The sequence below is a fragment of the Sus scrofa genome, chromosome 8, assembly GCF_054392235.1.
Source record: "Sus scrofa isolate SSC_HxYL_T2T_F1_AM1 chromosome 8, Sscrofa_HxYL_maternal_Yorkshire_Landrace_v2.0, whole genome shotgun sequence".
Lineage (NCBI taxonomy): Eukaryota > Metazoa > Chordata > Mammalia > Artiodactyla > Suidae > Sus > Sus scrofa.
In genome coordinates, this window is record NC_139390.1 from 74,211,573 (window position 1) to 74,226,867 (window position 15,295).

The following is a 15,295-nucleotide window of genomic DNA, read 5'->3' on the forward strand; positions in this document are numbered from 1 at the left end:
ATGGTTGGGTGAGGTGAATTTTTTTTTCTTTTAATCTGTAGCCTTAACAAAATTTCATTCTTGTGATGAAATTTCACTCTCTGCAGTTTGTGCACACTTCAGGAATACAGGGCATGTTTTTGGTATGTCTTATGGTCTTTGACCATACTATGCTCACAAATCTTGCAAGTCAAAATTATAGGACTTCCATCGCAACTAACTCTGATATCACCAAATGCATTTGTAGAAAGACAGGAAAATTATACCTTGCGAGAAGTTGGCTTATGGCCAAACAAGCACGCATATAATGATTCAATAGGCAGCCAATACAAAAATACCTTATCAACAGAGAAATAACAGCCCCTGAAACAATATGAAGCTTATTTTCTAGCGCAGCCGTCTTTGCTACCTCTGCTGTTCTCCTGTAGATTTCTATCATCTCATCAGCAGCAGTTTTTAGCAATGCTGAGGCAACATTTCCCTTTTTCTCCAAAACCTTAACAGCTTTAATTAATAGTACTTATTCAGCTCATGCTTAGCAGTTTTATTTTTGCAAAGCAATTTATAATCACTTTATTAGTTATACTAAATTGAGATTTAGAAGGGAAGGTCATAAAGAAAATGCTCCATGTTTGACAAAGGAGACTATGCCTACCCAGCATTTGCCTAAATAGCGTAATTATGGCGGCATTACTCATAGATTGTTAATTATTTATTCCTTAATCTGGAGATGTAAATACACCACTCCAACCTGCAATTATAGGTCTGCAAACGTGAATTATGACATTCAATAGATATTTGTAAGAATTCTTGAAGTAAAGTTGAGGATGTGCCTATGGCTAAAACCCTATTAAAGGAAAAGGAGTTTGGAGTAATGATGTCAATTATGAGCCACTAATGACAAGCCGCATTTGGTAGTGTGTATAATGCTGCCATGCCATTAGAAATCAGGAGTATCAGAACAAAACAACTTTTAATGATAGAAAAGTGATACATATTAATAGACTATGGATTAATGTGTTTTTGACAAGATCAAATGGGTAATCAGAAAATACCTTTTCACATGATATGAATCAAGATTGTCATTAGAGGAGTTCTTGCCATGGCTCAACCATTAACGAGTCTGACTAGCATCCATGAGGACACAGGTTCGATCCCTGGCTGCACTCAGTGGGTTAAGGATCCAGCATTGCCATGAGCTGTGGTCTAGGTCACAGACATGGTTCAGATCATGTGTTGCTGTGGCTGTGGTGTAGGCCAGCAGCTATAGCTCCAGTTCGACCCCTAGCCTGGGAACCTCCATGTGCTGTGGTGTGTCCCTAAAAAGAAAAAAAAAAAAAAAGATTGTCATTAGAGTGTTTTTTTTTTGTTTTTTTTTTTTTGTTTTTTTTTTTTTTGTCTTTTGTCCTGTTAGGGCTGTACTTTTGGTATATGGAGGTTCCCAGGCTAGGGGTGTAATCCAAGCTGTAGCTGTCAGCCTACGCCACAGCCACAGCAACGACAGATCTGAGCCACTCTATGACCTACACAGCAGCTCACGGCAATGCCAAATCCTTAACCCACTGAGGGAAGCCAGGGATCGAACCTCATGGTCTCATGGTCTCTAGTCGGATTCCTTTCCACTGCGCCAGGATGGGAACTCCTAGAGTGTTTGTTTTTGAATGGAATTTCTAAATTTTGCATACCAAAAGACAAAAAATTAGCACAAGCAATATTTTAATGACTTTGCACTTACTACTTCTGCATACATTACAGAATTCGATGTACAAACTCAAAGCTCAGAAATTAGGCAATTTGAAATGAAATGTATGTTCTAATTACATTAACTCAGTACACAATTTTCCACCAATTTTTGATTATTCAGAGACTTTCTAATCTTTGGATTATGTGTATGTCAGTTCGCCTTTTGCACCTGCCTTTTGGATATTACCCTACGCATACAGGATTATAAGGATTTTTATAAGGCAAGGCCTCTTGAAGGGAGAAATGGTGAATTGGTGACCACCTTCCTTGCTTGAGGAATGATGGGAAAAGGAAAATGGGACCAAGTAAGAAAGCTTATACGCCAGTGAAACTGACACCCTCTGATTTAGAGTCATTTTTTTCCGAATTTAAATGTAATTTTCAGACTATGGAATAATGAAAAATGGATTTTGTGAAAAGTTTTCTTTTCCAGGTTACCATGGTGTTTTTTTAAAAGAGCGAGAAGCTGTAAACAACAACCTAGGTTTATGGGAAAAGACCCAATTAAAAAATTGGAATGCCAGGCAAACACATCCTTGACTCAGTGTGTCTCTTTTTTTTTAGGAAGGAGTAATATAAACATGTAGCCGCATGGCATCTGCATAGATATTAAATATGATAAAAAGATTTACGGATGTACAACTGTGACCTGAATGAAAGGGCATGTCTAAACATAGTGAATCCAATTTTCTGCTTACCCTGGCAAAGAAACCAACTACTGTGCCTAAAAAAAAGTTTAGTTTTATTAGCTAAGTAAACAGACTAATCAACACCTCTGATCCCTTGCTCTCACTTACCCAAAGCTTTTTGAAAACCTGGGATGTTTCTCAAAGGCAAACTACAGATTTTAAATGCTGAATTGAGATTTTAAATACACCCAAATTCGAGTGATGGTTTCCATGGTGACCTCACAGCCACTTACTTGGAATGGCGCACCACCTCCCCTTCAAACATCAAATTCCCAAGTCCCTTTAGCCCTGCAGCGGTGTGCTGAAAAAAGAATGGCTGGCTTGGAGAAGGGTATTTGGTGTTGGTAGGCACTTCTTATGTCAGTATAGATGCTGATTCCTCATCAAACCTGATTCTGGGCATATTCTGCTGGATCTCTAGCCTTTTTTGCCACCCATGGTGTTCTGGGTCAGCACAGAGGGAGAGGGTGGGGAAGGTGTGGGCGGGTCAGCCAGAGATGAGTTATCTTGTGTGTACTTCTCTGATTGCAAGAACCCAAAGAGGAATCTGATGTGAATTGGAAAACAGAGTCCTGAAGTAACATGTTCCATTCTTTTCCCCTGGGAGATCTTAAAGGTCTGCTGTTTTCACCCAGAAAACATCTGGGTGGATTTCACAATACCTTATGTATAGTTTATTAAAAACATATATATCTAATGAAAAAAGAATGAAATAGAAATGAGATGTAACTTTAATTATAAAAGAAAAATATATGAGTTCCTGCTTGTGCAGCGGGTTAAGGATCTAACACTGTGTATGCTGTGGGTGCTGCCAAAGAAAAGAAAAGAAAAATAAAGATACAAAATGTGTGTGTATAGTTATACATCTATGTCTGTATAAGGAAAAAATATATAGGATTCTCCTGTATTACTAAGTGATGATCGATACACCTCTAAAAATCTGGGTAGTTTTCCAATGCATTTGATTTGAATTATCTATAGCATTAGAATTCAAAAAAGAAAGACACAGAGTTCTGCAATTTGGAATCTATCACAATAATAACTAACATTTATTGAATGCTTCCTATGTACCACATCTTCTGAGCACTCTCCATCTATTTAATTCATGTAATTTTCACAACAGTGTAATGAAGTCCATACTTTCTACTAATGTAGAAACTGGGCCTCAGAGGAGTTCGGTAACACTGACCAAGATCAGGCAGGTGGTAAAAGAATGTGCCAGGATTTAAACCCATGTAGTTTGATTCTAGAGTTGAGTCTTCACCACAACCCAATACTTCCTCTTTCTTGATGATCTCTATTTGAAAGGAATTCAGCACATCCCCCATTGTTTCATCTTATGTATATCCGGGTAAATGTTAACTCTTGGCCTATTTTTCCCCCCAAGAACACAGGGATAGCCATTGTAAATGTCATATTTTACTCCATTTTTTGGGTGCTTGATAAAATTGTAATCTTCTGCCATATATCAAGTTTTACTCATGTGGAACTCCATTTTATTTCTATAGCAGTTTAGTAGGAGGCAGAGGAAGATTCGCCTTACATAATCAGAAGCCAGCTTAAATAATGAGTTGAGGAAACTAGAAATAAGGAGAAGAATGTGGGCAGAGGGGAAGGAAAGTAATATCATGAGTCTCATAAGATGGGAGATGGCATAGATGAAGGATGAGGTAAAAGCTAGGATCAGAAAAAAGAAGAAGGGAAGGAGCTATGGAAAAAAAACAAAAACAAAACAAAAACAACTTTGGTCTAAAGAAAGTACATAAACGAAGCCAATTTGACAAAAATATCCACCAATTAGCAACATGGTGTTCATGGCTTTTTACCATATTTGAAGAGTCAAAACAACAACACGATAACAATTCTGATAATTAGAGGGGAAAAAAAGGACTTTGCACTAATTTTTCCTTACTGGCACACTCTCCTTTCATATACTGGCTAGATGTCAAAAATGAGGCTTTGATGAACTCTGAAGGAAGATCCATATGTTGGAGGAGTAGTATCCCCAAGGGTAAATATTTACCTTCCAGATAAATACAAAAATCCTAGGATGGCCTAAAATTGCAAAGAAACCGTATCCCCTCTGCACTGTGCCAGAAGGGGCATTGTGTCTATCCAGGGACAGAAGGAGAAGAGACTTCAGAGTTTCCAACTTGACTTTCTATCCCTTACGAAGATGAAAACATGAGCAAACCATAGGGTTCTGATAGAAACATCACCCTGAGCTCTTCTCCACAAAGCAAATAAGCCTCTCAGTGTGCATTAAGTAAACAATTTGTGTGATTTCCCTGAAGGCAAGTAGTGTTATAGGGTGAGAAAAGGTATCATGTGGCAATACGATTATTTCATTAACTTACGCTGCAAGAACATTTATTGCCCCACCTGAGCATGTCAACCGTCTCCCATTGTTGGGTTTTGCTGAGAGAATGATGTCAGTGGCAGGGAATGTGGAAATGGGAAAGTTGTCTTGCAGTTGCCATCCATTAAATATAGAGGCAATAGCTCACCAGACTTTCTTCGAGATCTCCATCTATTCTCTCTCAGTGATGACTCTTGTCTCATCCTATTTATGATGAATAAATTGCTTACTTGTATATTTAGCTAATATCCACTTTCCATAGGAGCTCTACAGTAAGCTCCATGAGTTTGAGGACTGTATCACATCTTGTTGGCTGTTGCTTATTCTCACTACTGAGCATAGTATTTGACACATAAACTTATAAATTGTTGAATGAACAAAAAACTAAGTTCAGAGTAGAAAGCAAAACTGAGGAGGAGCATGACAGATGATAAAAACAATTTTAGACTTTAGGTCTAACATTGTGTTAGGATAACTTTATAATGACTTTTAAATCATGAAAGAAAGATAACATGATACAATGGGAAAGAATAATGTCTATCCTCATGGATTATTTAATTCTGTTCTCAGGGTTTAAGAAAGAAAGAAAAATATATAGAATTCTGACTGTTCCCCTGCCCCAATCTGCTAATTGAGTGGAGGATTACAGTGAGGTCCATAGGAAATAAGAGGATGAGTTTAATAATGAAGACTATTTCAGTGCTTTATTTCCATGCCAAGCAGTGGCCTTAAATCAAGCAACATCATCTTAAAGAGATGAATATTCTTGCTCGCTGGATTGAAGATAGAATAGAGATGGAGGCATTCAATGTGTGTAATGGATCAAGAGGGTTATTTAACATTTTTTGACACTATAATTGTGTTTTCTTTTCATAGTTACTAAACTACTGGTAATACGCCCACCTTTACCACCTGCACTGAGAGCCCACCATCACCATAATATTAGAGGTCATTCAGAGAATAAATAGCAAATGAAGCTTCAAACCCAGATTGGTCTGACTCCAAAGCTCATCCTCTTTCCTGTTCACCTTTTTATTTATTTTTTATTTTGTCTTTTTAGGGCAGCACCCATGGCATATGGAGGTTCCCAGGCTAGGGGTCCAAGAGGAGCTAAGCTGCTGACCTACACCACAGCCACAGCAACTTGGGATCCGAGCCCCATCTGTGACCTACACAACATCTCATGGCAACGCTGGATCCTTAACTCACTGAGCAAGGCCAGGGATTGAACCCAAGTCCTCATGGATACTAGCTGTTTCCCGCTGAGGCACTAGGGGAACTCCCCTGCTCAGCCTTTTACAAAGCACAATCTTCATGGGCAGGTAAGGAATGGGACAGCTACATTCCAGGTGACACCACTGCTCCTAGGTAAGCCCAGGATTGTTAATCAGATAATTCCGAGGTTTTAGTGGTCTCAGTTCAAGGCTAAATGGCAGAACGTCTGAGTTCAGTTCCTGCTGACCTTGCCCTGATCCCTTGTCTTTATCTTTTAAAGACACCAGAGAATGAGTGTGAATCGTTAATGAATGTAGATCATGAGGGAAAGGAGGCTAGAGGATTAGCTCAAGAAAGAACTAAAGATTTACTATGAAAGGGCATTTTACCATTGTGCTTGATTTTAGATCAAAACTTGGAAAGACAGTGGAAAAGACAAATAATTATTTAAGGTGGCCATATATGGTCAAAATCTCTTTATGTAGGATTAGGAAGACAGGACACTCAAGCACTCATCAGGCACATTTATTTGCTATTTCAGTTCCATTAATTTTTTTCGCCTACTCTATTGCTCCTGATTTTGTTGTATACTACTTTGCAAAAATTCTTTTTCAATTGAAACAATGTAACTAAATTTATTCTGTGGTTCTTTATCAGTAATGATTCAATCTTTGGCAGAGACTAAGGGGTGAGGGAGCTAGAAATCTGAATGATATAGATAGAAGGGAGGTGACTTTTTAGAAAGTGATTAATACCACAAACTGAGAAGGAAAAAAAGAACTAAGCCAGACTGACAACATTGGATGCATCATTTGGCCACAGGAGTATAAATACTTTATAATGTTAATCTTTTAGTCCAGCATTTCCCTTCACCTTTACTTAAGAATGAGAGTGGTTAGGGTGTGGGCTTTATTTTTGTTATCATAGTTTTATTAGGTTGTCTACTTTAAGTGAAGTGGAAGTGTCCACTTCATTGTGTGTGATATTAGTGCCTCTGAGGAATGTACCCCACATCAGCCACATCAGCCGTCACTTTTAATATAGATGTAGCTACACAAAGTAACAGAATACTTGGCTAAATATTTTCAACTGGTATTTTCACACCTCCTTCCAACTATAAAACACTAGATATAGTCTTTCTATCTGTTTCTTCATGCAGGGGTGTCCCAGAGTAGTTTTGTGGCATTCCAATCATTGATGTAATATGATAATTGACTTATCTCCGTCTGCTGCAACAGGAAAGGTTGGCTGAGTGAGGAGGCATAGTATAGTCAATAAAACAAAACAAGAGGCATAAAGACATACTAAGGAGACTTGAAAGGTAGATCTTTTCATAAATAAACATGTTTACATTCCAGTATATTTTATTAATCCAGTCTGCCTTTAGTTTCAACCAGGAGTTGGCAAAGTGTGGCCCTCCTGGCCACACCCACCTATTTGCATATTGCCTGCTGAGGCTTTCTCACAACAAGGAGAGTTGAGAGTAGTTAAGACACAATAGATGGTGGTCAAAGCCAAAATCATTTCCTATCTGACTCTTTACAGAAAAGGTTTGGTGACTCCAGGGTTTGTTTGCTTTTTTTTTTTTCTTTTCTTTTTATGCCCTCACCAGAGGCAAATGGAAGTTCCCAGGCTAGGGGTCAAATCAGAGCTACAGCTGCTGGCCTGCACCACAGCCACAGCAACCAGATCTGAGCTGCATCTATGATCCACACCGCAGCTCACCGCTGCATCCTTAACCCACTGAGTGAGGCCAGGCAATCAAACCCGAATCCTCATGGATACCAGTTAGGTTCATTACTGGTATCATTAATACTGCTGAGCCACAATGGGAACTCTGACTCCAGGTTTAAGTGAACATCTTATCCAGTTTTTAATTGGATATACATCTTATCCAGTTTTTAATTGGATATACATTCATGAAATATAGCAAGTCCTTAAATTCAAACTGTTTGAGAAAAAAAATTGTTTCCAATTTATAATAGCACATCATTTAACAAAATGACATGACTCCATAATTTCCAAAATAAAAGTTTCCATATGGCAGCTGGAACATTCTAAGGCTGTAAGTACTGAATATATCAGTTTATTTCTTTGGAAACAAATGGGAAAAAAATATTTTAGCACACATAGTTACCGTTTTTCAGGGGCTTCCAGAATCTTAACACTCCAAATAGAGTACCAATATTGGTATCATCCATATGGCATCAGAGTGAAGGCAGGGAACAGAGTCAAGAGCCTTTAGTTCAGTTTATTTTGCCCAGAAAAGACTAAAAGTGTCATATCGATTATGGATCTGCAAGAGTAATCAACACCTATTGGCTCACTGAGGAGTAAAATATGATCACAGACCAGTTAAACTATCTGCTGTCTTGGCAATGGAATTTATTGTTAGTGCTTTTGCTGAAGTCACTTATCTGAAGGAGTGATTGATCACATTTCTGATTGTTGTAGAGGCAAAAGAATTGACCTTATTCACTCATAGAATGGCAGGTACTAATTCCCCGGGAAAGAATTCACTTTCCAAATTTAGTACATTGTGTTAAGACAGTTTTCAAATCAAGGTAGTATTTTGAAAAAAAAAATGGTCCTAATATCCAAGGCCAAGTTTTCCTATTTCATGCTTTTGAAAGAAAGGTGAAGAGAAAATATCGATTGTTAAAGAAAAGAAAAAATATAGAGGATTGTTTCTGGAAAAATAAATAAATAAATAAACCACTTTGGGTTCCAACTCCCTAACCATCTGTCATTTGGGAATTTTACCCATCAGCAGTCTGTTCTATCTGTAGCTCCACTCATGTGAACCTGAGATATCTACAGGAAAACTGCTTATGGAATATAAGGGAAATCACAAGATTTCAAATGTGGATATATGCATCAGAGCTTTAAAAAGGTGGCTTCACTTGTTTTGAGCTTTTATCAATATTGAATATGCTTAACTACCAAACTTAATTCACTAAGAAGAATTACATTCCAAATTGATGGCTGAACTTCAGGTTCCTTGTCTGTCCCATAGTCACCACCCACCACTAATACCATGGTGACTGTACTTACTTTAACCTTGTTTTGAGGAGTAAAATGACAGTTTAAGAACCTTGTTTCAGGCTTGCCTGCTCCTCTCAGAATAAAGTATTTACTGTTCCAGGAGCATATTGTGAGGATTATAGCTTAAATATATTTATTCCCCGACTGTTTGATTAACAGGTGGATCTGGTTGCTATTGCTGCTTAATTTAGTAGCTTACAATAATCACAGATCACACCCACAGATTCTGTGGGTTAGGACTGGGAACAGCAAGATTGCTGGTCTCTGCTCCACAGTGTCCCTGATTTTTGGCTGAGATTTGAGGGCTAGGGTGATTTGATGACTGGGAGCTGGAATCATTTGGAGGTCCCTCTACTCCTATGGCTGGAGCCTGTATTAGGAAGACTTGGAGACTAGAACTGCCAACTGGACATCCTATAGGTGGCTTCTTTATGTGGCTGCTCCAAGGGATTGTCTTGGAGCGAAGCATGGTAGCCTTCGGACAATGTATTTCTTACACGGTAGCTGAAGGCTCCAAGCAAGACTATTGCAGCAAACAAAGTGGTAGCTGCATCATCTCTTAAGGCTCCAAGCAAGACTATTGCAGCAAACAAAGTGGTAGCTGCATCATCTCTTATGATCCAGCCTTGGAAGCTCACAGCCTCACTTCAGCTGTGTTCTATTGGTCACGGCAGTTCCAAGCCCATCCAATTCCAGGAGAGGAGAGTTAGACACTACCTCTTTATAGGAGAGTGGCAAGGTGACATTGGAGATGAGGATGTGGGAATGGAAGAGGTTACTGAGACCCCCTTTAGGAAACAGTCTGCCACACTGGCCAGAGGAAAAGGTGAGTACATGATTGAGAAAATATAAGCGTTCAGTGAAATGTTAACATTTTAATGACATTGTTCATTAGAATTGGATGTCTAAAAGGCATCTCAAGCCTTCTACATTCAAAAGAGTGTCCTGTGGAGTTCGTGTCGTGGCGCAATGGTTAACGAATCCGACTAGGAACCAGGAGGTTGCGGGTTCGATCCCTGGCTTTGCTCAGTGGGTCAAAGATCCTGCGTTGCAGTGAGCTGTGGTGTAGGTTGCAGATATGGCTCGGATCCTGTGTTGCTGTGGCTCTGGTGTAGGCCGGCGGCTACAGCTCCAATTCAACCCCTAGCCTAGGAACCTCCATATGCCGCAGGAAGTGGCCTTAGAAAGGCAAAAAGAAAAAAGAAAAAAAAAAAAAAGAGTGTCCTGTACCTTCTCTCCAAATCAAAACAGTAATTTTTGTCTTCTGCAGTCTTGGTCCTCATCAAGTATCTGCATCTTAGAAAACAACACCATTTCGTAGCTAAGACTTAAGCGTTATCCTTGATTTTTCTTGTCCTTTCAACTCCGACTTCTAACCTGTCAAGTCCACTTAGTTCTACCCTCAAAATTCCTCTCAAATTTACCCACTTCTCCCCATCTTCAGTGCTCTCCCCCAACACAAGCCATCAGCTCCTTTCTAACCCATCTCCATTTAGTATTAAGAAATAATTTCCCCAGTCCTAAATTTGATCATGTGATGCCCCTGATTAGAGGTCTTCAGTAGCTTCTGATTGCTCTTAGAATATATCGTTTGTTTCTTCCTGCACCCAAAAAGTCCTGCAGTCTCCCGCTTCTACCTTCCCCAAATCTCATCTCATGCCACGCTTCCCTTTGCTCAGGGTACTCTCCCCTCACCAATCTCCTTTTATTCCTAGACTCCCAAGAGTCTTTGAGCCTGCTCTTTCTGCCTGAAGTGCTTTCCTCATAGTTTTCTGCATGGCTAATTCTTTTAAAGTCAGTTGCTACCTCCTCAAACCTTCCCTAACCAGCAATCTAAAATATTCCATCTCATGACTCTCTCCTTTATCTTCATATTAATTTCTATAATTGAACTTATCATTCTATACATTTGTCAACTTTATTGCCTCTTTCCAACTAGAAGTAAAGCTCCCTGAAGAGGGTGGCCTTGTCTGTCTTGCTCATTCCTATTTCTTGAGTACTTCATTGGATCTGGTATATAATTAGACATTCCAAAAAAAATTGTTTTGAACAAATAAATGAAAGATTGTGGGGGTTTCTGTTGTGGCTCTGCAGGTTAAGAACCTTACTAGTAGTAGCCATGAGGATGCAGGTTTGATCCCTGGCCTCACTCAGTGTGTTAAGGATCCAGTGCTGCCGTGAGCTGTGCTGTAGGTCACAGATGAGGCTCGGATCCTGCATTACTTTGGCTGTGGTGTAGACCTGCACCTGAAGCTCCAATCCGACCCCTATCCTGGAAATTTCCATATGTCACAGATGTGGCCCTAAGAAGCAAACAAACAAACAAATAAATGAAAGATTGTATAAAACAAGGAGAAATCATATGTTTAAGCTGAATTGCTCATAAAAGCTTATCCATATTTTACTAAAGCCCATGACTGAACACAAAAGATGTAAAAACTCCCAAGTGCTTTTTGGGTTTCATGTGTCCTTTCGAGGGGGATCTTGCTATATTTGAAGTTATAATTGTTATTTGCTCAACCTAAGCTTCATTTATTCGTTCTTTCACTTATTCAGTTTTTAGTGAAAGCCTACTATATTTTAGTGAGAATATATCATGGGATGGCACTAGAGGAGATGAACAATGTGAAGATGTGTAAGATTTGTTTCTTACTCTCAGAGAACCTCCAGTTGTGTGGAGAAATGAAGAACATATATGAAAGCCTCATTACCTTGAGACCTAAGTGGCACAACCTATGTACCATCTATTTGGAAAAGAGTTCTATGCTGAACTAATCAGAGGAGATAATATGGATGAGGTCTCACCTAATTGGAAGATTAAAGATAAAAAGAATGTCCATAGGTGTAGATGGAGGTGGAGGAAAGAAAGTCATTCCTGGTAAAAATAAATTGGTGTGAGCCAGTAACCAGGACCAAGAAAATGAAATGCATGTTTTTGGGAAATGGTGAGACACCTAGGCTGTGTGGAGCCTCAGGTCGTGTATGGGATCAGTAGGAAATACAGTTAGTTGCAACCTGATCAAGAAATTCCACTAACTCTAAGCTAAATAACTTGGATTTCATTCAACAATTGATGAAAAGCTTTGAAAGTGTTTTGTTGATGTTCGTTTGTTTGCTTTTAGGGAGGGCAAACAAAACAAAACAGTGCTTTAGGAAGATTAACCTGCTTTGTGTGCAGTTTAAACTGAACCGGGGGTGGGTGGGTGGTAAGGAGCCCAAATGTTTTCCACAGAAGACCATGTCATTTTAACTTTCTCTGTGTACCTCCCAAGGGTAGATTGAGGAAGCACGGGAGAGTGGAAAGAGTGGGGCTTAGGCCTAGTTTCAGAACCCTGGCTCCATAACTTTGGTACTTGTATGGCCTGAGGTTGGTCATTTGACTTTTTTGAACCTCTATCTCCTTAACTGTAAAAGTAGGGTAATTTTCATCCCATTGTACAAGGTTTCCGTAAGGATTAGGAGGTTCTTGACAAACAGTAGCTACTAGCTACTATCAATTACTGAACGTAGCACTGAATTTGTTTCCTTAGAGTCTTTTAGCATCACACAGGACTACTTCCATTTGCCCTGATTGGTGGTTTTTGCTAAAGCAAGATTGTAAAAGCAGTTTGTTAGGACAGCATCACTATACCTAGTACGGCATATTGTCTCCTATCTGAAAAATCACCTCCATCTACTTGATTGCTCTACTCTTTATTCCAAGTAGTTACTGCAGCATCAGCAAAAGCTCTCAAATGGTTGTTTCTCTAAATGGAATGTCTTTTACTCTTGCCAGGATAGACAAAGTGTTAAATAAGTACTCAATACTTATTATATTTTGATTTAATCAAAGAAGCAGTAATAGAATTTGAGGACCACTGACTGGAGCAGCAGGAGCTGGCCAGTGCTCTTTCTTCTACTTCATTTCTTTTTAGGGCTTATTTTTATACCCTTGGACTTGGATGCCAGGCTATTGGTTCCAAGACATCACTGAGCCTATGAAGAAAGGTGAGCACCTAGGAGTGATTTGAGGTTACTTCCCCTGGATCAGAGGTACCGAAGTTCTCAAATGCAAGATTGAGAGGAAATGAATTTACCTTTTAATTATTTGAAAATTTTCTTCCCTTTTCAGCTTCTGTTATACCATTATGTGTACTAGCACAGAAATTTCTGACATTTTTGCTAAATACTAACTTTTAAGTTTAAGCAAATAAGAAGTGCTGAAGGAATTTTTTGCTTTTTTTTTTTTTTTTTTTTTTTGTCTTTTTTAGGGCGGCACCCTTGGCATATGGAGATTCCCAGGCTAGGGGTCTAATCAGAGCTACAGCTGCCAGCCTATACCACAGCCACAGCTCACCAGATCTGAGCCACCTCTGCAACCTACACCACAGCTCACCGCAACGCTGGATCCTTAACCCACTGAGCGAGGCCAGGGATCTCCCTGGAGGAAATTCATTACCAATTTCTGTGTTAAGCCTGGATGCAATGTTCATCTTGGGTGAAATGAGATGAAAGTTACAATTTTTTTTTCCTCTTTATGGCCGCCCCTGCAGCATGTGGCAATTCCTTGGCTAGGGGATGAATTGGAGCTGCAGCCGACGGCCTGCGCCACAGCAGCAGCAACACTGGATCCGAGCCACATCTTTGACCTTGTGGCAACATCAGATCCTTAACCCAATGAGTGAGGCTGGGGAGTGAACCCACATCCCCACAGAGACAACATCAGGAGTTTAGCATGCTGAACCACAATGGGAATTCTGAAAGTTGTAAAATTTAACTTAGGAATGACGATGGCTAGTACCAGGCTCAGGCCTAAATACCAAAACATAAATAACGATATCAAAACACCAAGAGAAAGATTTTCTTCTACTGCTTATTTGAATATGAAAAATTAAGGAGTTCCCGTCTTGGCACAGTGGTCAACGAACTGACTAGGAACCATGAGGGTGCAGGTTTGATCCCTGGCCTCACTCAGTGGGTTAGGATCCAGCGTTGCCATGAGCTGTGGTGTACGTCGCAGACGTGGCTCAGATCCCACGTTGCTATGGCTCTGGTATAGGCCGGCAGCTACAGCTCCTATTAGACCCCTAGCCTGGGAACCTCCATATGCTGCAGAGTGGCCCTAGAAAAGGCAAAAAGATTTAAAAAAAAAAAAAAAGAAAGAAAATAAAAAAATTAAAAAGTTAAGGAAGAATAGAACAAACAAATACCATGGTGTTACCCAATCACGGGAAGTTATTCATGGTTTTCGGACACGTATGTGTTGTATGTCTATTTTGCACCTTATAGGGATCATTGTGGACAGAAGCACATACATGTGATTGAAGTTCAAACACCACAAACAAATTTCTTTTTTTTTTGTCTTTTTGTCTTTGTTGTTGTTGTTGTTGTTGCTATTTCTTGGGCCGCTCCCGCGGCATATGGAGGTTCCCAGGCTAGGGGTTGAATTGGAGCTGTAGCCACCGGCCTACGCCAGAGCCACAGCAACGCAGGATCCGAGCCGCATCTGTGACCTACACCACAGCTCACGGCAACGCCGGATCGTTAACCCACTGAGCGAGGCCAGAGATCGAACCTGCAACCTCATGGTTCCTAGTCAGATTCGTTAACCACTGAGCCACGACGGGAAGTCCAACATGGCTACTTTTAAATCACAACTATTTAAAATGAAATTTGGGACTTCCCGTCGTGGCTCAGTGGTTAACGAATCCGACTAGGAACCATGAGGTTGCGGGTTTGGTCCCTGCCCTTGCTCAGTGGGTTAACGATCCGGCGTTGCCGTGAGCTGTGGTGTAGGTTGCAGATGCGGCTCGGATCCTGCGTTGCTGTGGCTCTGGCGTAGGCTGGCAGCTACAGTTCCGATTGGACCCCTAGCCTGGGAACCTCCATATGCCGCGGGAGCGGCCCAAGAAATGGCAAAAAGACAAAAAAAAACAAAACCCCAAAAAACCCCATAAAAGTAGCCATGTTAAAAAAGAAATTAGGAGTCCCCTTGTGGCTCAGTGGGTTAAGAATCTGGCCAGGATCCATGAGGATGTGGGTTGGATCCCTGGCCTCACTCAGTGGGTTAACGATCCGGCGTTGCCGTGAGCTGTGGTGTAGGCTGCAGACGAAGCTCAGATCTAATGTTGCTGTGGCTGTACTGTAGGCTGGCGGCTATAGCTCTGATTTGACCCCTAGCCTGGGAACCTCTAAATGCCAGAGGAGGGGCCCTTAAAAAAAAAAAAAAAAGGAAAGGAAATTAAAGCCCAATTATGGTGGCTTCACCTTCTAGAAATTCTGGTTT